The sequence below is a fragment of the Ambystoma mexicanum genome, chromosome 5q (genome assembly GCF_040938575.1).
Source record: "Ambystoma mexicanum isolate Mex_15411 chromosome 5q, UKY_AmexF1_1, whole genome shotgun sequence".
In the NCBI taxonomy this organism is placed as follows: Eukaryota; Metazoa; Chordata; class Amphibia; order Caudata; family Ambystomatidae; genus Ambystoma; species Ambystoma mexicanum.
This window is the reverse complement of record NC_090933.1, coordinates 1,098,015,102-1,098,040,340: the sequence shown is the minus strand read 5'-3', so window position 1 is coordinate 1,098,040,340 and position 25,239 is coordinate 1,098,015,102.

The following is a 25,239-nucleotide window of genomic DNA, read 5'->3' as shown; positions in this document are numbered from 1 at the left end:
GAGGCTGAGGTAGTTTTAGTGTCCCTGGGTTCCTGGGAGCCTAAAGTCGCAGAGGCTTATGCTAGGATTCCGGATAATACCAAGCACTACTTTAAAGACAGTGTGCTGATCAATGGAGTGGATACTCCAGCTCTTAGGGATAGTGGGTGCAGTCGAACTGTAGTGGATTCTACCTTGGTAGACTCAGAGGAAGTTGCCAGAGCTACTCTGATGCCCACTAAGTTGGCTGACGGCCCCCTCCGTATGTTTCCCGTGATCCCTGTAAATCTTACTTTAAATGGTACAGCAGTCAGGATTCCAGTGAGCATTCAGAGAAACGTCCCGGGAAAGGTCTTGTTGGGCAATGATCTCAGAGCTTTAGGGCTCGTAGGAGACACTGCCGAAAGACCCTACACACGGTCTCAAGCACGGGCAGCATTGGCCAAGTCCAATACGCCGCCCCAGCCGAAGGGGAAACCCAAGGCGAAAGGAGTCTACAAGTCAAGACGGGGGAAGGAGAATATTCCCCCGAGCTCGCCTACCACTGCGGTGGAGGAAGTTGGTCAATCGCCCGGGCCTGACGAGGAGGTGGCGATGCCTGACGTATTCGACCCCAACGATCATCCTGAACTAAAAGACTTGTTAGTTGAAGGAGGTCCTGATAGGGACGAATTCAGTAAAGGCCAACGTGAGTGCCCATCTCTGGAAGGCCTAAGGAGACAGGCCTGCTCCCAGCTTGAGGGTGAACCTCCTGGGAAGCATAGGATTTATTGGGAAGGTGGACTCCTGTATAGTGAGCCCACAGAGTCTACAGAAGGAGACCATAGGAGGTTGGTGGTTCCCCTTGCTGTTAGGCCCTTCCTCCTGCAGTTGGCGCATGAAGTTCCCCTTGCTGGTCACCTTGGTATTAAGAGGACCAAGCAAAGGTTATCCATGCACTTCTACTGGCCCAAGATGGGGGTGCAAGTAGAAAGTCACTGTAGGAGTTGTGCCTCCTGCCAGTTGTCTGGTAAGGTTGGCGCGACAATCCAAGCTCCGTTGGTACCGCTCCCAGTTGTGGGGGTACCATTTGAAAGGGTAGGGATCGACATCGTTGGTCCCCTTGACCCGCAAACATCCTCGGGCAATAGGTTTATCCTGGTGCTGGTCGACCATGCAACCAGGTATCCTGAGGCCATCCCATTGAAGACTGTAACTGCCAAGTCAGTTGCAAAAGCTTTACTCGGCATATTTACTAGGGTTGGCTTCCCTAAAGAAGTTGTGTCAGATCGTGGCAGCAACTTTATGTCGAAGTATATGCAGGCTATGTGGAAAGAATGTGGGGTCACCTACAAGTTCTCTTCTGCATATCACCCCCAGACCAATGGTCTGGTGGAACGTTTCAACAGAACGTTAAAGAGCATGATTGGGGCTCTGGAGGAGCCCCAGAGGAGGAAATGGGACCTTCTTTTACCATGCTTGTTGTTTGCCTACCGAGAGGTACCACAGGAGGGTGTTGGCTTCAGCCCCTTCGAACTTCTGTTCGGTCATCCCGTACGGGGACCCTTAGCCATCGTCAAAGAAGGATGGGAGATGCCCACTCCCCCTGTTACTACCAACGTAGTTGACTATGTGCTAGGGCTCAGAAAACGGATGGTACTTCTGATGGGCTTGGCTAGTGAGAAATTGAAGGCAGGGCAAGCGCTGGTGAAACATTGGTACGACCAGAAAGCTTCCCTAATCAACTTCACACCTGGTCAGCAAGTCCTGATCATGAATCCTATAAGGCCTCGTGCTTTACAGGACAAATGGTCAGGCCCTTACACAGTGGTGGAGCCCCTGGGTGAGGTGAACTATTTAGTGGACCTTGGAAGGCCTGGACAGGCTCCAAAAGTGTTCCACGTGAATAGGCTGAAGGCTTTCGTCCCAAGAGTCGAAATCGCAGCACTGCTACTGGCTTCCGACGTTGAGGAAGAGGAGTCTGAACCTCTCCCCGACCTGTTCCAAGGCAGTCCTTCAGATTGCTCCTTTGAGGGTGTCCGAGTGGCCCCTCACCTGACTTCTGATCAGCAGGCTGAGGTGAAAAGTTTGCTTAGGCAGTTTTCCCCCCTGTTTTCACAGTCGCCTGGTTTGACACCTTGGTGCAAACATAACATTGACACAGGAGACAGTGTACCTACCAAAAGTAGGGGATACAGAATGTCGGATAAAGTACGGTCTTATATCAAGACCGAGGTCAACAAGATGTTAGACCTTGGGGTGATTGAACCCTCTAGTAGTCCTTGGTCCAGCCCTGTGGTTTTGGTTCCAAAGGCAGGCACTTCTGAATTGAGGTTCTGCGTGGATTACAGGGCTCTGAATGCTGTCACCAAGACAGATGCACAGCCCTTGCCTCGAACAGATGAACTGGTGGATACTTTGGGTGCCTCCAAGTACCTCAGCACGTTTGACCTCACTGCTGGCTATTGGCAAATAGCTTTAGCAGAACATGCCAAGGAGAAGACAGCATTTTCTACTCCAGACGGCCTTTACCAATTCCGGGTAATGCCGTTCGGGTTGAAGAATGCACCTGCCACTTTCCAGAGGCTTGTGAATCATGTGTTGAATGGGTTGGACGAATTCTGTCTTGCATATCTGGATGATATAGCAGTTTTCAGTGCCACCTGGGAAGACCATGTGAAACACCTCAGGATTGTGCTCCAGGCTCTTCAGAAAGCCCACTTGACCATAAAGGCTAGTAAATGCCAGATTGGACAAGGCTCAGTGGTTTACCTTGGACATGAAGTAGGTGGAGGGAGGATACAGCCTCTACCCAGTAAAGTACAAGCAGTACAAGACTGGCCTACCCCCACTACGCAAACCCAAGTGAGAGCCTTCTTAGGACTCACGGGGTATTATCGCAATTTTATGGCAGACTATGGCACCATAGCTGCTCCTCTGACTGCCCTCACAACTCCGAAGAAACCCAAGAAGGTAACTTGGACTGACGAGTGTGAGAAGGCCTTCAATGGCTTGAAAGACTCCTTGTGCCAGGCCCCTGTGCTCAGGGCCCCTGATTATCAAAGACCTTTTATCGTGCAGACGGACGCCTCTGACACTGGGATAGGAGCTGTACTATCACAAGTAGATGAGAAGGGTAAGGAACACCCTATCGGTTTTATTAGTCGCCAGCTTAAGGACAGAGAGCTCAGATGGTCCACGGTAGAGAAAGAATGTTTCTCTGTTGTGTGGGCCCTAAGGAAGCTGAGGCCCTACCTCTATGGGACCCACTTCACTGTGCAGACTGACCATAAGCCGTTAAAGTGGCTAATGAACATGAAGGGGGAGAATCCAAAGTTGCTTAGGTGGTCCATAAGTCTACAAGGCTTCGACTTCACTATTGAGCATAGGCCAGGTGTCCAACATAGCAATGCTGATGGGTTGTCCAGAATGTTTAACCGACCTGAACAAGAGACTCATCCAGGGGTGGATTAGTTCCCCCTGTCCATAGTCTGGGAGGGGCGAGTGTTAGGAAAGATTTCGTAATTGTAGGGAATTTTCCTTCCATGTGGCAACCCCTAAACTTTTTGCTATTGTTTTAAACCTTGTTCTTGACTTTGCCAGAGAAGTACAGCCTTCTGCCGCACTTCTCTGGGCTTTCGCTCCTTTTCTTACGGGGAAACTGACATGCCCTTAAGACAGTCAGTACCGGGGAACGCTGTTTCCCGTAGTTTCTTTTATCGTGTCGCAGCTTTAGTGCAACACGACACAAGAGGGCACTGTAAGTTAAGTTACAGCTCTCTTGGGTCTCTAGCCTTCTACAGGCCCTAGATACTCGTTTAGGATTGTGTGTGATCGGCACAAGTGATTCAGTGACGGGGCTGGTGGCAGCGATCGTTTTGTATTTTTTGAGCTCCTTTTGGCATTCTGAGCACGTTTTTGCCCTGAACCCAAAATGGTGGCCTGGCTCCCAAAATGGCCAGCCCACGAGGCTCCTTTGTCCTGTCCGCTGTCCGTCTTGCTCCCTTCACCTTCCCCGGGTCCAGGTGACCCGGGGCCTTCCTTATTTGGGCATGTACTTTCCCGCGAAACACAGATGCTTTCGCGGGCTTCTACATGCCGTGTGTGTGCCTCCGGGGTGTGGGCTGGGATGTCTGGTCCCAATACACATCCTGGGTGCCAGAGAGTCTAGGGTGGTGTGAATGCCTGGGACCACCGTGGTCCGTGATTGGTCCACGTATGGTGTGTGTGTTAATGGGCGGCTCTCCCATTGGGTCCCCTCCGTTTTGGCGCGAAGGGCACCGTGGATAAGAGGGGGCTGCAAACACCACTACCATGTCGATCTCCTGAGTTCTCACGAACGAAGGAATACAGGAGCCAAGTATCCTGCAACCCAGAGGCTGGACCGAGGAATCGCTGGTGACCCACTGAAGGAATCCTCCTTTGCACTGCTGTCGTCCTGTGAAACCCTTTCCTCCTTGGATCGAACCAGAAGGCCTGTACTGGTGCTTCGACCTTTGGAATAGCAGGAACAGCTATTCCCGGCGACTTCATCATCTCCTGCCAAGTAAGCCTTCGGAAGTGTCTCTGGGCCATCCAGTTGACTGACCAGCTTACAAGGGAGTCCTGCTCTGCAACTGCCGCCAGGTTGTGTTGTATTTCGAGTCCTTGTCACTCTCCCACGCTTCGTACACTTGGCGTTCCCAAGTCTGAAGGGAGGAGTGTACATTTGGCTTGAATACACACGGCCGCTCCGTTGTCCTGCTGCGGCAACAAAACTGTGCTGGTTTCGTCGATTGGGACGTCTTTTTGCTCTACACGACTACAAAGCGTTCCCTGCTCTTCTGAACCTGCCAGCTGCTGAAACGAACGTGGAGAAGCCTGGGACTGCTTGCTTCGGGGACCGGTGAGTAGTTTAGCTAGGATCTGGTCGCCCTCCTGCAGTATCCCATTGCTTTTCCCTGCTGTGTAAAAACAGCACCCTTTTGGCCGTACTCGCGCTCTGCTTCTGCCCGCTGTGGAGGCTGCGCTTGAGTTGCGGAACCTGTTCTCCTTCTGCTGTGCACTAACCCGAACTGCCTGACTTCCTCCGAAGAGCTTCCCCTTTTGCCCGTTGGCACCGGCGTGGCAGGTACTTTGAGCACAAGGCTCCACTCTTCGCAGGGCTCGGACTTCCATCTAGTTAGGTGCCTCTGAAGGCGAACTGAGTCTAAAGCGTTATCGCACTGCCTGTTTTCCTTTCCTTTCAGGTGGACTACATATTTCGTGCTTTAAACGCTTGCGACTGTGTATTTGTATATATATTGTGTTGATATGGTATGTGTTGGTTTAATATTGTTATAGTGTGATTTTCTTGCTACGGTCATTATTTTAAAGGCCTTAAAATAAATGTGTATCTATTTTTGATATAACAACTGTTTGGAGTAGTTTGTAAGCGCTCTTGCTTTGTGTGCTCATTGCGGGCTTTCAGTCACCCTCACCCCTCTTGAGACCTAGTCTTGACCGCCGCGATCGCTACCTTGATTGGTCTGGCTTGTCCAGAGGTTACCCTGTTCCAAGTAATTAGGTTGGCCTTCTGAACTTCTGCGCCACCAGGACAGAGTTCAGAAATCCGTCTTAACAGTGAAACTGATGAATTGCTACAGTCAGAAGTCAGTATCCAAGAGGGCCCAAAGGTTACCAGGGAGTAAGAAGGTCAGACATGAAGGAGATGAGAAAGAAGAGTGTAGGGATGTGGTTGGAAGCCAAGAGGAAGACCTCTTCTATTTTGGAGAGTTCGGCATGAGGCAATGGAGAGTCTTCCAGTAAAGATTGCAGGGAGACAGTTGGTAATCTGGCAGGTGTAAAGGAGGGAAAGGAGTAAAATATGTGAGTGTTCTAAGTGGAGAGCTGATAGTGAAAGCCAAAGGCTGAGATAGGTCATTTTGTCTCGTTATATAATCTTCACACTGAGATGAAATTTGACATGTGTTTGTGTCATGCAAACTGGTCAGTCACAAGGGTTTTCCTCCCCTGTAATGAAAGGGTGCAGCCACCTACACTGGGTATTACCTTCTTTGCTTACAATAATGTATTAGGCTGTTTCTATGAAACCATCTGACCACTACAATCTGGTACAGTCTTTTGCAGACACTAATTAGGATGTCCTTTTGTTTAGCAGGAAATAGAAGCATTTTCTCTGTCAACTAATCCACTAAAATATGGCACAGTCATTTTAAGCCACTGAATATATTCTCTTCCAACCTAACAATGATTGTAAGAGATTACCTCTGCAAATAGTATTTGGTCTGGCCACAAAAAGACAACATAGTATGCTACAGACACTGAATGCACTCTTGCCTCAAAATAATTATAGTTATTATTCATAACTTCACAATTTGCAATAAGTATTTGGCTTGGCTGCTAAACAATGGTACACTGATTACAGCCGCTGAATGTATTCCAATCGCCTGCCTGCTGTCAAACAATTCTGTGGTTTCCTTCTCACACTGATACAAATTGGCATCTGTATTTATGTATGCAAGGTGTTCAGGCATCGGAATGATTCTCTCAGCCCTAGTACTAAAACATTTCAGCCACTGTATATCATTCTAGAAATAATTCTAAAACGGTTTTCTTCAGTACTCGTAATTGTCTGGCCACTGGAAGAAGGCTCAGTAACTGATCTCCCATTGACGACAAATGGGCCTCGGTGAAGCTACTGGAGAATCGGCACAAACTCAACTGCTAGATTTGGATGCAACAATGTGAATGTGTGGAAGAATCAAGACACTCAAAGATTTCTGTGACATCAGGAAGTCAGTGCTCAGATATGGAGTTTAAATGAGGACTAGGCTGAGAATGTGATTTTCACATGGGATTAATGTGGGTTCTATGGTTCAAAGCGAGGTCAGACATTTTCATAAGGAACCTGGAATTCCATTTTCCCTTAGTGGACTGAGTTTGGCTACAGGAAATTGAGGCAGGGCTAATTCCACAACTGGGTGGTCAGCTAGACCTTGCAAACAATGTTTTCTCATCATATCCCCAAAACATTTCCCCATCCATCAAAGTTTGCTAATAATGGGAAAATCCCATGTTCATGTCAGCTATTGCACTGATCCAAGTTATGTGTGATGGAGGGGTAATTTGCCCTTGGTGCTCCAGTGAAAATTCCTCCTCCGTTCAGTGAAGTGGTGTTTCGTGTCACATATCCAAACACCCTACCACTAATGCCACTGCCTGAGTTATCATCACGACCTGGTAAATATTTATTTTTCCTAGCATACTCTGAACACGTCCTTCCTCCCCCTCTTAATGTGTGTTACATGTTAATGTCACCTTTAGCCATGGGTTGCTAGCATGAACAATAAGACTGCCACAAGTATTTGCTCCAGGCATACAAAATGATACACATATAAAGAAACTGAATGCACTCTCTTGACTCAAAAGATAAGCTATTTGCAACATCATTTGGTATAGCCACTAAAAGATGCTACATTGTTTACAACGACCGAAGGTGATTTCATATCCTGCCTGCCTTGAAACAACTATGTGGTGTTCTCCCATAGCACTGGCAATAGACGTTGTATTTGATTGTGTCATGCAAGGTGTTTACTGCGATGTAGTACAGCCAATAGTAATGACAAATCCATGTCTTGTCCTATGTCATAGCGAAATCCTATATTTAACTTTCTTGTTTGATCGACCAACCTGTCTCTCAAATTAACCCTCTTTTAATGTTATACAACTCTCTAAACTAAAGCCCTTTTTGATGTTTCAACCTCTCCCTCAATTCACTTCTATTAATCTAATTCCTCGCCTGCAACTAAAACCTATTCCCTCAACTGCTCTAGAAACCTCCTTACTTTGCTTCCGCCTAAAATGGAGGATCTCTTAATCGAACAACACATGCCTTGCTCACTCATTACCAAAAACACGTTGCCACCACCACTGATAATGTTCACAACAATTTAACTCGTCATAAATAGTGCATTCCTTGGCTATTTTATTTCACAAATACACGGTTTTCAATCAGGCTTGCTTCTGACCAGTGGAGGCTGGTGAATTATTTTAACTGGAGGGGCACAAATATTTCTGATGAACGCGTATGAGCGACCGACCATGGGGAGGGATCTGTAAGGATATTTGGCGTGTTACAGCACAGAGTACAGCACTACTGCACAGGTAGCAATTTTTTTTTTTAATGCAGCGCCACCACATGGGTGCGGTGCATTGCTATATGTGTTACCAGATTAACATGACATATAAGTAAAGCCAGGCTATTCAGTCAAAAACGATTTTAACATATAAGATGCAAATCTATTTTTACAGTTAAAAGCACACGTGCACATTCAAAAATGCACACTATTTCTCACCTGAAATGCCTATGGTGCAAGAGACACATTTGAAAATTAATAACTAACATTATTAATAACTAACCTGACTAATAAAACTGCATTTAACATAACCCACTAATATAAATGTGTCTCCAGTGCAGAAATAGGCCTACTCTGAAAGAGAACTTTTAAACGCACATTCATTTTTTTTTCTTTTTCTCTGCTGCTCTGCCCACATAACTCAGGAAGCCAAGGGCTCGAAGGTACAGGAAATCAGTTGGTTACAAATGGTTACTGTAAAAAGGAGCCATTGTGTAGAGAGGGAGAATGTGGCATGATTAATTTCTGATTGGAGCAGCGTCATAGCAAGTATCATGCTAGATGCAGTGATGAGAGTTTTTGCTGGGGGGAGTTTGGAGAGAGGGGGAAGACAGTCGGGATTTGGAGAGCTGGGAGAAGGACCTGTTTTCCTGGTTGGAGCATTTCTGCTGAAAAAGCTGAGAGTTCCAGGCAATAACCCCGGTTTGAGAACGAAAGACGCTTGTTTTCACCGGGGTTAATCTTCAAGGGAGCCACATTCAGAAAGAGAACAGCTGAAGAAAACTCAGGCTGAACAGATAAGGTAATTACAGAAGTGTGGGGGCTGAGTGTGTACGAGAATATTCAGTCAGTGTAGGAAAGGAGATTCCTGTGCTTTAATCACATGTTAATGTTGCAAATTGAGTTCTCGTCTCCGCCACTCTCTTTTCAGTGTATCACAGACAATGCTGTTACTGTGCTATTTTATTTATTTCTGTAAAGAGTGAGATCGTGTTTAAATGCAACTTTTATAATACACAAAAATATTTGAAAGCAGACGGGTGGTGTGTTTTATATTTACCAAAGCAGTGCTGATGATGTGGGGAGATGTTTAGACAGTGCAATTGTCATTTTCAAGGTAGCTAAACATCAAATTTGGTTGCAGCCGTGTGCACAATGTAATTTAGTATGAGCAGTTATAACTAACACTGTATGTGTTGTAGTTTGTCGGAGGTCTATGAGTCGACAAAAAGGGAGGCCCGGGACATAGTTCACTACCGTATATAAGATAGTGAAAATACCACATGATAGCACGCTGCCGTAGATAAGACAGAGAGAAATTGCCCATGGTGGCACACTAAAAATGAAAATGTGGTGTTCCAGAAATGCAAGCCTGAGGTCTCTCTAGTGATTACACGAAAAATCTAAGCAAAAATAAGGGATTCTGGATATTGGGGCCACAAATAAAACAAGGGAATTATGCTCACCAAAATACCACCAACCACGCATACCAACCACGCATAACAAATACGCATGTCTGGGTGCTGAAATAATGCATGTCCACTGTATTATTGTTGTACATGGCCCAATCTGAATAGAAGGAGTGATTGTTGCTAAGTTATTTTTCGGCGGTAAGAAAATACCATCAGGCCCCAAATCTCCACAAAATACCCTACAGATCCCAACCAACTAAGGGGAAGGGGTTCAGAGGGGTTCTCTCCTGAGAATTTTCAGAATTTATTGGGTTAAAGTAGTTCATTTTACAACACATTTTCTGTGAAAAATTGGGTTAGAAGCTACACAGTTTACAATCACATTTGTTTATGTACTATTTTCATTTTGTTTAATTAAATGTGTCCTACAGAAAACGTTTCACATAATGCACAATACATATACAAATCCAATTAATAAAAGACTACAAATATTGCTATAAAACAGATAAGCACATTCCAGAATTCTTTGCAAAATCTGTTCCTTAAAACTTCAAAAACTTTTATAAAAAAAAGTGCAGGTGTTAGCAAGACCTGCTCAACACTTATTATATGATTTGAAAAGGATTCTGTCAGAATAAATAGAGCACTATACGTAATTGTAGCAAACCACTAGTTCTTAATTCATACATATGTTTGCATACTGTTTTTGGGTCTCAAAGAAACCTGAGAATCTACATGATGTAAGTTCTACCTGTGGCCCATAATTTCAAGTGTGTGGTAAAGGCAACCTCTGATTAATATGTTTCTACAGCAAGGACATGCACACAGTTATGTGGGCGCATTTGCTATACTTTGTAGTGGGCATATTCTAAAATGTACATCTTCGTCATTATCCAATCTTGAAGTAAAGGTTTATAATTCACTGCTGCCGAGTCAGGTACCAGCATGTATTTGTTACAGACCAGTCCTAACAGAACATTCTCACTTTCTTCAACAAATGCAGACACCATTTTTACAGATTTATGTAAACAATGTAATTAAATCCACAAACAGAGAATGATCTATTGAGTTTAATATCTTTGCATGTAATAACTGCTTATTCCATAAGATCACAAATTTGAAAGACAGGTAGGAGGTTTGCTTGTTTACCTCCTTATCTTAGGGCTCCCAGCTATCCACAGTCAGACATGATACCATTTTCCTTGTTGGTTCATTTAGATTGTCTTACACAATAGTTTATGTCATGTAATGTATTCATATATTTTAATGAGGTAACACTCATACCAGTGTTAACCAAACATCTACCATGCATATTTTTACCATTAACAAAAATTGACAATAAATCAATAGTAACATAATCCCTTTTCCTCAGCGCTGAAATAATTTGTTAGACATTTGCCACTTCAAAGAAACACACCAAGTTATGCAAACAGATATGGTCACATTTCAACACTGAGTGATTTTATTTAATGTTGAATAACACAGCATGGTTTGCTCATTATGCGAGAAAGAAACAGGCCCTCATTATCAGGTTCATATAACCTCAGTTTACCGTTTCCATCGACCGATATCCTGGTAATACCGGGACATTACGGGCAGTGGCGGAAGAGTACATTCCCGTTCCCATGGAGTCCTATAGCACTCTACAGGAATGGGAACACTGAAGCACCGGCACAGTTGATAACGGTGTCGGTGTTTCATTGATTTTTCTGCTGGTAAGGCCTTAACTACCAGCAGGTCAGGCCTGCTGGTAGTTCACAGCACCTACCAAAAGACTCAGAGTGGTTTGGGTACGGAAAAGGTGCCACCCTTTTTTCCGGACTGGGTCACTCGTAATGAGGCCAAAAAAGCTCATTTCAGATTAATATAGCAGAAACATTCCCAGCAATTTCTCTGGCAAACTCTAGTTTTTCAGGCACCTGTGATCATTGCCAGGTAAACAGAGTGTAAGCCACGTAGTGTGCCTCTTTGATAACAAAGAAGTTCTTTATTCCAATTAAATTATTCTGACATAGCAATTTTATCAACCAATGGTACAAGGAAGACATGAGCTGCCAATCGATTATAATAAGGGGCTAACTAAAACCTGCAAAAGAAGCTGATCATTCAAAATAGTACTGGATGATTGTCAGTTCCTTTGTCACTGTAGTATGCCTAGAGCCTACTACGGTGACAATGGAACTGGAAATCCTTTGTTCTCACGCCTAGAAACACTTGTGTACAGGTGCAGCACTGAAACCGAATTTCCCAAAAAAACAAAAGAAGAGGAATCAGGACTGAGGATTGAGAACCGATCAGGTCTCAGCAGTACCTGTTCAACAGTACTTCACCAGCACCATTAAGAAAATCTCAGTCGGGCACCACTCCTAAACGTGAAAAACCAAAAGAAAAGAAAACAGCCACCCAGAAGAAAACAGGAAACATGCTTTTTGTCTACAGTTGTATGTACTCCTTTTAATTTTGTTAGACTCACTATACATGTTTCCGTATTATTACCCTGTCCCCTTAATCACCTGCCTCCATCATCATGTGGCATGTTTGTAATGTTTCTTTGTTTCGTCAAGTCCTGTCCTATCTTTTGACCAAATACCACAATCTTGTGACCTTCATACATGGAAGGCCTACAGATGCATTCGTCTCCTTTCATCTGCCAATCTTGTCAATTAATTCCTAATAATGTAGCCTTCTTTTGAGTGGAAATGCGTTTGCCCTTAAAGATTTTCACTCTGTAGTAACAATTCTAAAATGTCTGATTGGTCTCCTCTCTATCAGATGGAAATCCCCAAATTGCTCAAATGGTTGAATGGACTTTTTGGCCAAATTCAGTCTGTACTGAAAAACCAAAGCACAAACATACCGAACATGAGGAGTCAGGGTTGCAGGGGAGTCCCCCGCTCCCCATGTTTGGTATTTTTGCACTTCGGGAGGTGCAGGGTGTGTTAGGCAGAATCATATGCAGTACCCTTTGGGAACAACACACATAATTAAGACTACAAGTGACAGTACAAATTCACCTTTGGTCCAAGCCTGTATTACACAGTAAAGTGGTAGCAATGGCTGAGCAGCCAGACTTATCTCAAGAGTAAAGTGAGCAGTATCAATAGTTACACAAAGGACAGCAATTACTATGGTTCAAACAAACACTGACTCAACGTTTCTGAGTAAAAGAATATACATTTATTTAAACATCAGTTGTAAAACAATTCACTAAAGTAAAGCAGTAGAAAAATCACACTCTTAATATACTGCACACCACCCAATAGATTGTGGACAAGTTAAGCTCAAAAAGAAGTGTGAGCAAAATGACACTCCAGCAATTTAAAAGGGAGGGAAAGACAAGGTTAGACATACATTAAGTAGCACCAACAAGTAAGTAAGCAGGGCAATCTAGAAAAGGCTACTCCGGTGAGGAAATCAAATCAAGAGGCCTGAGCCAAAGTCAATGGACCAGCGTCTTTGCAGAGGATCACACAGTTCAGAGTAGTTTGCGGTTAAGTCTTTGCCAAGAGTTCGAAATGAAGTTTGTTCACGAGGAGAGGAAATTACTGACGGGCCCATTGGTCAGTACTCAACCCCCGAGAACTTGTAATACTGGATAGCTGCACCGTGTGAGGACAGGGTGCAGGATTCACATACTCCAGTACATCTCAAAAATCAGAACTCAGTAAGTTGGCAAAGGGAAGTCCGTTTAATGATACATACATCAGCATATTGAAATCAGCAGCATTGTGAACACCTGTCTCGCTCCGACTTCCTTGAACTTCAGTCGAACAGCCGTTTTTATAGGCTAAACTTGTCATCATTGACGTCTAATTCTACAAAAAATCATCATGCAATATAATTGGTTGGGAAAGGTAACTTAAGTATAGGTGTTATATCTGTATATGACAATAGAGCACGCAGATTGGTTAACTCTTATCTGGTGGGTGTCTACGCCCATCCCTCTGCATCACACGCGATGGACTTCACTATAAGTACGACGTCCTATTGGTTACAGTGTCTATAGGACCCTAGATTACATGGTCCATTGTGATTGGGCAAGTTGCACCCCTAACCATAAATCTCCACTTTAATTAGCAGCAGGCAGGCTGGACACCCAGGTGCCTAGTGTCCCAAGATTCACCCTGCCTCCCTTCCATCAATCAGTGGTTTTAGGGCGATGTGTCAATTAGTTGGTGAAGGAAGGCCTCGAAACTGTAGTCTCTTATCAGGAAAAGTTATGGCACCCCTTGGATCTGGGTGACATCATACGGTGGTACATCTTCGCACCTGGCTGGTCACGTGTTGGTTCACCGTGAATCTGCTTCAGTTTCCAGCTTTTCGTGTATTTAATTCTCCATGTAGCTACACCACCTGCCCGGGCCTCCTTATCTTGACCTTCACAGGGCAGGCCGGTATGCTTTGAAGTTTCGATTCTCCTTAGCTAAAGCTCGCCCCCTCTTTTGGTTTGACCTCGATTTCCCAGGCCTGAGCCGTCCTTTGTTGAGTTTCGATTCCGCTCTTTCCCCTGGCTTGGGCATGGATATGAAACCCAACCAGTTAGGCCTTGGCTGCCTGGGCCTACTTCTGCTTTTACAAAATGGAGTTGCACGTGTACATTGTGCCTTAATCAGGTAGATATATTGCTTGCCGCTCTATCCTCTACTAAGCATTGCAATCAGTATCGATTTCTTAGCATCTTGTGTTTCAGCCTATTTACACATTTTTAACGGGATCGATTCTTTCATCTTGGTTCTTTCGCTATGACGTTTCTTATGTTTTAACATTGTGTTGTCCTTCGTGTCTCTTGCACCTGTTTTCGTGGATACACGCTTTTGCGTGTTGCTTTTTCTCATGCGTTAGTCTGTCCAGGCCCTCTTCTCATCATCGTTTGCCTTCCATTAGGGCTCTTTGTGTCTCCTCATGGACAGTCTGTAAATACTCATCATTTCGTATCAGCGGCTGGTATGGTTGTCTGATTGGGTACTGTGCTGCCCAGGGCTGTCTGCTTATTGGCATTTCAACAGGTACTGATCTTCTAATGTACACAGGGCAGAGGCCCAATGCGGCCCTCTGTTGGTTCAGTTGCTCCTCATACGTCACATACCTTGGCAAGTATTTTACTGGCAACTCGCACTGGGGGGCAGGGGTGCAGGCCATATCTGGGACCTCCTCTACACTCCCCCCTCTGGTCGGTTCATCGATCACTTCTGCTTCCTCCTTTATATTTAGTTCCTTCGTTTCTTCAATGTCTTGTTCATCGTCTTCCGGGTTTACACAAGATGGCGTGAATGCATGCAATTTTGGTGTCCATATCTTTATCACCCCTTTCAAGCTTCCTGCTGTTTTCACATGCTCATCTTTGTTCCAGGTCATCAGCTGGCATTGTCCATTTGGACTGCAATAAATTCATTTTCCTTCATATCTTATTCGTTTCTTGGGATAAGTGAATTTTGTTCCCTCTGGTGCAAATTCACTGGCCTTCATGAAGTCCTTTATCTCTTCATCTGTCAGGTCTCTGGGCTTCCAACCTGGCTCGATATCGACCATAATTTTCATCCCAATGGACTTCTTTGCAGTTTTCTGGCACTGTGTGATGATTATCTTGATAACACAGAATCCTAGCAGCACCATAGCTAGTAAGGCTCCCAGAAACTTGAATATGTCAGCCATCCATTGCGGGACCCAGGAGAATAAATTTCCAAACCAGCTGTCATTGTCCACTTCATCTGTTTCGTTGGCCATCTGGTTCTTTAGGCTTGTCAACATTCCTAAGGCCTCGGTGAGGGTTCCATTTTCCTGAGGTGCAATGGTATAAATGTGTAACATGATTCTTTAATTTTTGAACAAACCTGGAAGAGGGAATGAGAAGGGGTATTTCTGATGGCAGCGGCCCAGCTGGGAGAGATTCAAACTTCATTTATACAAGCTCCCCAACCTAACACAACGCAGATAAAATAAAAAGATGGGATATCTGGCTTCAGATCACAGAAACTTTGCACCGGTGTAAGTGCAACGTTTTCACAGTATTAGCACTAGGGCAAAGTTAGCCCTATTTTTAAAAACACTGCGGCACATTAATAAACCATTGCACCTCGATAAGTGCAGCTTGGCATAGTAAAAGCACCAGGGCTAAAATTGCCCTAGTGCAAAGAAGACGCATTTTCACTACATTTTTTGCACCAGGGCAAAGTTTGCCCTAGTGCTAATACGGAATGGCATTAGCACTATATTAGCACTAGGGCAAACTTTGCCCTGATGCAGAAATGCACCAAAAATGTATATTTTTATTACTAGGGCAATTTTAGCCATGGTGTTTTAAATATGCCAAACTGCACTTGTCGAGGTGCAATGTTTTTTTAATGTGTCCCAGTGTTTTTAAAAATAGGGCAAACTTTGCCCTAGTCCTAATACCGTGCAAACTTTGCACTAGCACTGTTAGTTTCTTTAATCTGGCCCCTGATGTGTAGGGGTGAACAGTGAAAGGCTGTTCCCGACTGACTCAGGACTCTGGGAACAGCTCACACACACACGATAAAATGTGTTCATTTTATGAATAGAAGGGGAACGTATTCTGAAGCTCACAGCTATCAGGTAAGATGTTACAAAATGTGCGTCTAAGCTAAAAACGATCACCACACAAGCACACCTGTAGGCAAACACATACAGCCTGATTACGCCACCCTCCCCCATCGCTGGAACCTGGGGGGGATTTTTAAGACTGATTGTGTGCATCATTTTTTTATATCTATAATTCAAGTATCTCTTCTAGAATGTTCTCTTTTCTTGCTGTATACATTCTGAAGCTTCAATCATACACGTTTATCAGTAGTTTATTAATTCGTGTTCAACAGTAGTGGAGAACCTGGCAGTAATTGCCAAATACTGCTGGATCTTCTGTCCACTAAATTCTCGGTTGGTTCACGTACGAGCTGCAGGATTTCAGGCAGACTTTTAGCCAGAGGTCCGCCTCTGTTCACTTTTTACCTAGATCTCAGTGGTGGATGTAAAAAATGGCATACTTTAAATAAAAAATTGTTTTTACTTTACAGAATCGAAGCACACGTGCTTCCCTTCCATACAGTAACAAAAGGTCAAAAGGTTTTGAGAATAAACCATGGAAAGGCATGAAAAGGGGGCCATATCTGGGCCCACCCTCACCATCTGGCCTCATTCCGAGTTCGGAGGTAACCATGCCGCTATTTGTGGCAGGGCTGATTTTGGCAAGAGGACAAATTTATTAAGATTAAGACTCCAGAAGTGGTGGCATTTCAGTCATGGGAACCTGAAGTTTATTTAATATCAAGCCTGGAAACATGTGTAAAATTTAAAGAACAAAATTATATGTGTCCAGGTAAACCGTTTGTTCCTGATGCCACAGATGCTATTTGTGGTTTGAAATCTGACCCAAGTATATCAGAGGGATGTGAAGTGATTATTAGCAATATGGGGAGTGAAGGAATGGCACAGGCTAAGATGGTCAGAGGTAAATGGTTGATCAGCACCTGTTTAAAGAACATGACGGTAGTACATTTAAACCATGGAACATACGTGGTTAAACAGGTGAAATATAATGTTTTTTATTTACAGGTTCCAAAGGATACAATTGTGTCAATTGGGGGGTTAACATTGTTTCATGTAACAAATGATGTTTGGGAAAGCCAAGTGGAAAATATCGATTTTTTTCAAAGGGATACTTTTCCAATAGATCCGGATGTGGAATATTTATTGAATCACAAAGAAAGACATGTTATAAAAATGAATTTGAGAAAAAAAGAACAAGTTGTTTTTAGGAATTGGCTTGGATTGTAACCAAGTTCTAAAAACAAAAGGAGGGTATGTAAGGATATTTGGCGTGTTACAGCACAGAGTACAGCACTACTGCACAGGTAGCAATTTTTTTTTTTAATGCAGCGCCACCACATGGGTGCGGTGCATTGCTATATGTGTTACCAGATTAACATGACATATAAGTAAAGCCAGGCTATTCAGTCAAAAACGATTTTAACATATAAGATGCAAATCTATTTTTACAGTTAAAAGCACACGTGCACATTCAAAAATGCACACTATTTCTCACCTGAAATGCCTATGGTGCAAGAGACACATTTGACAATTAATAACTAACATTATTAATAACTAACCTGACTAATAAAACTGCATTTAACATAACCCACTAATAAAAATGTGTCTCCAGTGCAGAAATAGGCCTACTCTGAAAGTGAACTTTTAAACGCACATTCATTTTTTTTTCTTTTTCTCTGCTGCTCTGCCCACATAACTCAGGAAGCCAAGGGCTCGAAGGTACAGGAAATCAGTTGGTTACAAATGGTTACTGTAAAAAGGAGCCATTGTGTAGAGAGGGAGAATGTGGCATGATTAATTTCTGATTGGAGCAGTGTCATAGCAAGTATCATGCTAGATGCAGTGATGAGAGTTTTTGCTGGGGGGAGTTTGGAGAGAGGGGGAAGACAGTCGGGATTTGGAGAGCTGGGAGAAGGACCTGTTTTCCTGGTTGGAGCATTTCTGCTGAAAAAGCTGAGAGTTCCAGGCAATAACCCCGGTTTGAGAACGAAAGACGCTTGTTTTCACCGGGGTTAATCTTCAAGGGAGCCACATTCAGAAAGAGAACAGCTGAAGAAAACTCAGGCTGAACAGATAAGGTAATTACAGAAGTGTGGGGGCTGAGTGTGTACGAGAATATTCAGTCAGTGTAGGAAAGGAGATTCCTGTGCTTTAATCACATGTTAATGTTGCAAATTGAGTTCTCGTCTCCGCCACTCTCTTTTCAGTGTATCACAGACAATGCTGTTACTGTGCTATTTTATTTATTTCTGTAAAGAGTGAGATTGTGTTTAAATGCAACTTTTATAATACACAAAAATATTTGAAAGCAGACGGGTGGTGTGTTTTATATTTACCAAAGCAGTGCTAATGATGTGGGGAGATGTTTAGACAGTGCAATTGTCATTTTCAAGGTAGCTAAACATCAAATTTGGTTGCAGCCGTGTGCACAATGTAATTTAGTATGAGCAGTTATAACTAACACTGTATGTGTTGTAGTTTGTCGGAGGTCTATGAGTCGACAAAAAGGGAGGCCCGGGACATAGTTCACTACCGTATATAAGATAGTGAAAATACCACATGATAGCTCGCTGCCGTAGATAAAACAGAGAGAAATTGCCCATGGTGGCACACTAAAAATGAAAATGTGGTGTTCCAGAAATGCAAGCCTGAGGTCTCTCTAGTGATTACACGAAAAATCTAAGCAAAAATAAGGGATTCTGGATATTGGGGCCACAAATAAAACAAGGGAATTATGCTCACCAAAATACCACCAACCACGCATACCAACCACGCATACCAAATACGCATGTCTGGGTGCTGAAATAATGCATGTCCACTGTATTATTGTTGTACATGGCCCAATCTGAATACAAGGAGTGATTGTTGCTAAGTTATTTTTCGGCGGTAAGAAAATACCGTCAGGCCCCAAATCTCCACAAAATACCCTACAGATCCCAACCAACTAAGGGGAAGGGGTTCAGAGGGGTTCTCTCCTGAGAATTTTCAGAGTTTATTGGGTTAAAGTAGTTCATTTTACAACACATTTTCTGTGAAAAATGGGGTTAGAAGCTACACAGTTTACAATCACATTTGTTTATGTACTATTTTCATTTTGTTTAATTAAATGTGTCCTACAGAAAACGTTTCACATAATGCACAATACATATACAAATCCAATTAATAAAAGACTACAAATATTGCTATAAAACAGATAAGCACATTCCAGAATTCTTTGCAAAATCTGTTCCTTAAAACTTCAAAAACTTTTATAAAAAAAAGTGCAGGTGTTAGCAAGACCTGCTCAACACTTATTATATGATTTGAAAAGGATTCTGTCAGAATAAATAGAGCACTATACGTAATTGTAGCAAACCACTAGTTCTTAATTCATACATATGTTTGCATACTGTTTTTGGGTCTCAAAGAAACCTGAGAATCTACATGATGTAAGTTCTACCTGTGGCCCATAATTTCAAGTGTGTGGTAAAGGCAACCTCTGATTAATATGTTTCTACAGCAAGGACATGCACACAGTTATGTGGGCGCATTTGCTATACTTTGTAGTGGGCATATTCTAAAATGTACATCTTCGTCATTATCCAATCTTGAAGTAAAGGTTTATAATTCACTGCTGCCGAGTCAGGTACCAGCATGTATTTGTTACAGACCAGTCCTAACAGAACATTCTCACTTTCTTCAACAAATGCAGACACCATTTTTACAGATTTATGTAAACAATGTAATTAAATCCACAAACAGAGAATGATCTATTGAGTTTAATATCTTTGCATGTAATAACTGCTTATTCCATAAGATCACAAATTTGAAAGACAGGTAGGAGGTTTGCTTGTTTACCTCCTTATCTTAGGGCTCCCAGCTATCCACAGTCAGACATGATACCATTTTCCTTGTAGGTTCATTTGGATTGTCTTACACAATAGTTTATGTCATGTAATGTATTCATATATTTTAATGAGGTGACACTCATACCAGTGTTAACCAAACATCTACCATGCATATTTTTACCATTAACAAAAATTGACAATAAATCAATAGTAACATAATCCCTTTTCCTCAGCGCTGAAATAATTTGTTAGACATTTGCCACTTCAAAGAAACACACCAAGTTATGCAAACAGATATGGTCACATTTCAACACTGAGTGATTTTATTTAATGTTGAATAACACAGCATGGTTTGCTCATTATGCGAGAAAGAAACAGGCCCTCATTATCAGGTTCATATAACCTCAGTTTACCGTTTCCATCGACCGATATCCTGGTAATACCGGGACATTACGGGCAGTGGCGGAAGAGTACATTCCCGTTCCCATGGAGTCCTATAGCACTCTACAGGAATGGGAACACTGAAGCACCGGCACCGTTGATAACGGTGTCGGTGCTTCATTGATTTTTCTGCTGGTAAGGCCTTAACTACCAGCAGGTCAGGCCTGCTGGTAGTTCACAACACCTACCAAAAGACTCAGAGTGGTTTGGGTACGGAAAAGGTGCCACCCTTTTTTCCGGACTGGGTCACTCGTAATGAGGCCAAAAAGGCTCATTTCAGATTAATATAGCAGAAACATTCCCAGCAATTTCTCTGGCAAACTCTAGTTTTTCAGGCACCTGTGATCATTGCCAGGTAAACGGAGTGTAAGCCACGTAGTGTGCCTCTTTGATAACAAAGAAGTTCTTTATTCCAATTAAATTATTCTGACATAGCAAGTTTATCAACCAATGGTACAAGGAAGACATGAGCTGCCAATCGATTATAATAAGGGGCTAACTAAAACCTGCAAAAGAAGCTGATCATTCAAAATAGTACTGGATGATTGTCAGGTCCTTTGTCACTGTAGTATGCCCAGAGCCAAGTACGGTGACAATGGAACTGGAAATCCTTTGTTCTCACGCCTAGAAACACTTGTGTACAGGTGCAGCACTGAAACCGAATTTCCCAAAAAAACAAAAGAAGAGGAATCAGGACTGAGGATTGAGAACCGATCAGGTCTCAGCAGTACCTGTTCAACAGTACTTCACCAGCACCATTAAGAAAATCTCAGTCGGGCACCACTCCTAAACGTGAAAAACCAAAAGAAAAGAAAACAGCCACCCAGAAGAAAACAAGAAACATGCTTTTTGTCTACAGTTGTATGTACTCCTTTTAATTTTGTTAGACTCACTAAACATGTTTCCGTATTATTACCCTGTCCCCTTAATCACCTGCCTCCATCATCATGTGGCATGTTTGTAATGTTTCTTTGTTTCGTCAAGTCCTGTCCTGTCTTTTGACCAAATACCACAATCTTGTGACCTTCATACATGGAAGGCCTACAGATGCATCCGTCTCCTTTCATCTGCCAATCTTGTCAATTAATTCCTAATAATGTAGCCTTCTTTTGAGTGGAAATGCGTTTGCCCTTAAAGATTTTCACTCTGTAGTAACAATTCTAAAATGTCTGATTGGTCGCCTCTCTATCAGATGGAAATCCCCAAATTGCTCATAAGAAATGGTTGAATTGACTTTTTGGCCAAATTCAGTCTGTACTGAAAAACCAAAGCACAAACATACCGAACATGAGGAGTGAGGGTTGCAGGGGAGTCCCCCGCTCTCCATGTTTGGTATTTTTGCACTTCGGGGGGTGCAGGGAGTGTTAGGCAGAATCATATGCAGTGCCCTTTGGGAACAACACACATAATTAAGACTACAAGTGACAGTACAAATTCACCTTTGGTCCAAGCCTGTACTACACAGTAAACTGATAGCAATGGCTGAGCAGCCAGACTTATCTCAAGAGTAAAGTGAGCAGTATCAATAGCTACACAAAGGACAGCAATTACTATGGTTCAAACAAACACTGACTCAACGTTTCTGAGTAAAAGAATATACATTTATTTAAACATCAGTTGTAAAACAATTCACTAAAGTAAAGCAGTAGAAAAATCACACTCTTAATATACTGCACACCACCCAATAGATTGTGGACAAGTTAAGCTCAAAAAGAAGTGTGAGCAAAATGACACTCCAGCAATTTGAAAGGGAGGGAAAGACAAGGTTAGACATAAATTAAGTAGCACCAACAAGTAAGTAAGCAGGGCAATCTAGAAAAGGCTACTCCGGTGAGGAAATCAAATCAAGAGGCCTGAGCCAAAGTCAATGGACCAGAGTCTTTGCAGAGGATCACACAGTTCAGAGTAGTTTGCGGTTAAGTCTTTGCCAAGAGTTCGAAATGAAGTTTGTTCACGAGGAGAGGAAATTACTGACGGGCCCATTGGTCAGTACTCAACCCCCGAGAACTTGTAATACTGGATAGCTGCACCGTGTGAGGACAGGGTGCAGGATTCACATACTCCAGTACATCTCAAAAATCAGAACTCAGTAAGTTGGCAAAGGGAAGTCCGTTTAATGATACATACATCAGCATATTGAAATCAGCAGCATTGTGAACACCTGTCTCGCTCCGACTTCCTTAAACTTCAGTCAAACAGCCGTTTTTATAGGCTAAACTTGTCATCATTGACGTCTAATTCTACAAAAAATCATCATGCAATATAATTGGTTGGGAAAGGTAACTTAAGTATAGGTGTTATATCTGTATATGACAATAGAGCACGCGGATTGGTTAACTCTTATCTGGTGGGTGTCTACGCCCATCCCTCTACATCACACGCGATGGACTTCACTATAAGTACGACGTCCTATTGGTTACAGTATCTGTAGGACCCTAGATTACATGGTCCATTGTGATTGGGCAAGTTACACCCCTAACCATAAATCTCCACTTTAATTAGCAGCAAGCAGGCTGGACACCCAGGTGCCTAGTGTCCCAAGATTCACCCTGCCTCCCTTCCATCAATCAGTGGTTTTAGGGCGATGTGTCAATTAGTTGGCGAAGGAAGGCCTCGAAACTGTAGTCTCTTATCAGGAAAAGTTATGGCACCCCTTGGATCTGGGTGACATCATACGGTGGTACGTCTTCGCACCTGGCTGGTCACGTGTTGGTTCACCGTGAATCTGCTTCAGTTTCCAGCTTTTCGTGTATTTAATTCTCCATGTAGCTCCACCACCTGCCCGGGCCTCCTTATCTTGACCTTCACAGGGCAGGCTGGTATGCTTTGAAGTTTCGATTCTCCTTAGCTGAAGCTCGCCCCTCTCTTGGTTTGACCTCGATTTCCCAGGCCTGAGCCGTCCTTTGTTGAGTTTCGATTTCGCTCTTTCCCCTGGCTTGGGCATGGATATGAAACCCGACCAGTTAGGCCTTGGCCGCCTGGGCCTACTTCTGCTTTTACAAAATGGAGTTGCACGTGTACATTGTGCCTTATTGAGGTAGATATATGGCTTGCCTCTCTATCCTCTACTAAGCATTGCAATCAGTATCGATTTCTTAGCATCTTGTGTTTCAGCCTATTTACACATGTTTAACGGGTTTGATTCTTTCATCTTGGTTCTTTCGCTATGACGTTTCTTATGTTTTAACATTGTGTTGTCCTTCGTGTCTCTTGCACCTGTTTTCGTGGATACACGCTTTTGCGTGTTGCTTTTTCTCATGCGTTAGTCTGTCCAGGGCCTCTTCTCATCATCGTTTGCCTTCCATTAGGGCTCTTTGTGTCTCCTCATGGAGAGTCTGTAAATACTCATCATTTCGTATCAGCGGCTGGTATGGTTGTCTGATTGGGTACTGTGCTGCCCAGGGCTGTCTGCTTATTGGCATTTCAACAGGTACTGATCTTCTAATGTACACAGGGCAGAGGCCCAATGCGGCCCTCTGTTGGTTCTGTTGCTCCTCATACGTCACATACCTTGGCAAGTATTTTACTGGCAACTCACACTGGGGGGCAGGGGTGCAGGCCATATCTGGGACCTCCTCTACACTCCCCCCTCTGGTCGGTTCATCGACCACTTCTGCTTCCTCCTTTATATTTAGTTTCTTCGTTTCTTCAATGTCTTGTTCATCGTCTTCCGGGTTTACACAAGATGGCGTGAATGCATGCAATTTTGGTGTCCATATCTTTATCACCCCTTTCAAGCTTCCTGCTGTTTTCACATGCTCATCTTTGTTCCAGGTCATCAGCTGGCAATGTCCATTTGGACTGCAATAAATTCATTTTCCTTCATATCTTCTTCGTTTCTTGGGATAAGTGAATTTTGTTCCCTCTGGTGCAAATTCACTGGCCTTCACGAAGTCCTTTATCTCTTCATCTGTCAGGTCTCTGGGCTTCCAACCTGGCTCGATATCGACCATAATTTTCATCCCAATGGACTTCTTTGCAGTTTTCTGGCACTGTGTGATGATTATCTTGATAACACAGAATCCTAGCAGCACCATAGCTAGTAAGGCTCCCAGAAACTTTAATATGTCAGCCATCCATTGCGGGACCCAGGAGAATAAGGATCCAAACCAGCTGTCATTGTCGACTTCATCTGTTTCCTGGGCCATCTGGTTCTTTAGGCTTGTCAACATTCCTAAGGCCTCGGTGAGGGTTCCATTTTACTCACGTGCAATGGTACAAATGTGTAACATGATTCTTTAATTTTTGCACAAACACCTCCATCCATCGCTGTAATCATGTCAAGCACATATCTGTTCTGGAGAGTCATCATGCGGACTGCTCTTAGTTCTTCTTTAATCGTGTTGAATCCTTTTATGGTGGTATTGATGGTCTGCAGTAATTCCCATCTGGTTATCTGCAACCATTTGGTATTTTCATTAATTTGGATATGCGGCAAGGGTATTGTTGTGAATATGGATGAGGTTAGGCTAAACAGCCTGTGTTCGTAGGAAATGGCATGAAATGCCTCCTCTGATTTGGTGGAGAAGTAATTTTCTCTTTTCGTCCTCGACATTAACTCCACAGAACTCCTTTTCCTCAGGTGAGCATCTACTTTTGGGAAGCTGTTCAAATTCAGTTCAATTTTTGGAATCACCAGTGCCGGAACGTGACGTTCACCAGTGTGCATATGCCTCCCCAGTTCCTTGGTAGCCGTATGTATGCCTTGGAACCACATGCCCAGTAATGGTCCATCAGGACTCCGGTTCCTTGCAACATCCCTGGGGCTTCGTATATTCGTCCCAGTTTTGATTCTCCCCCATCTTCCTTGTGCCATTACTTCTGAAGCACTGTTTCGGGTTTTCCAGTGGTACTATTTGCAGGGGTCCTCCTCTGTCTTCGACCCATGTTAGCAGCTTCACCAATCTTGGCCACAATGGT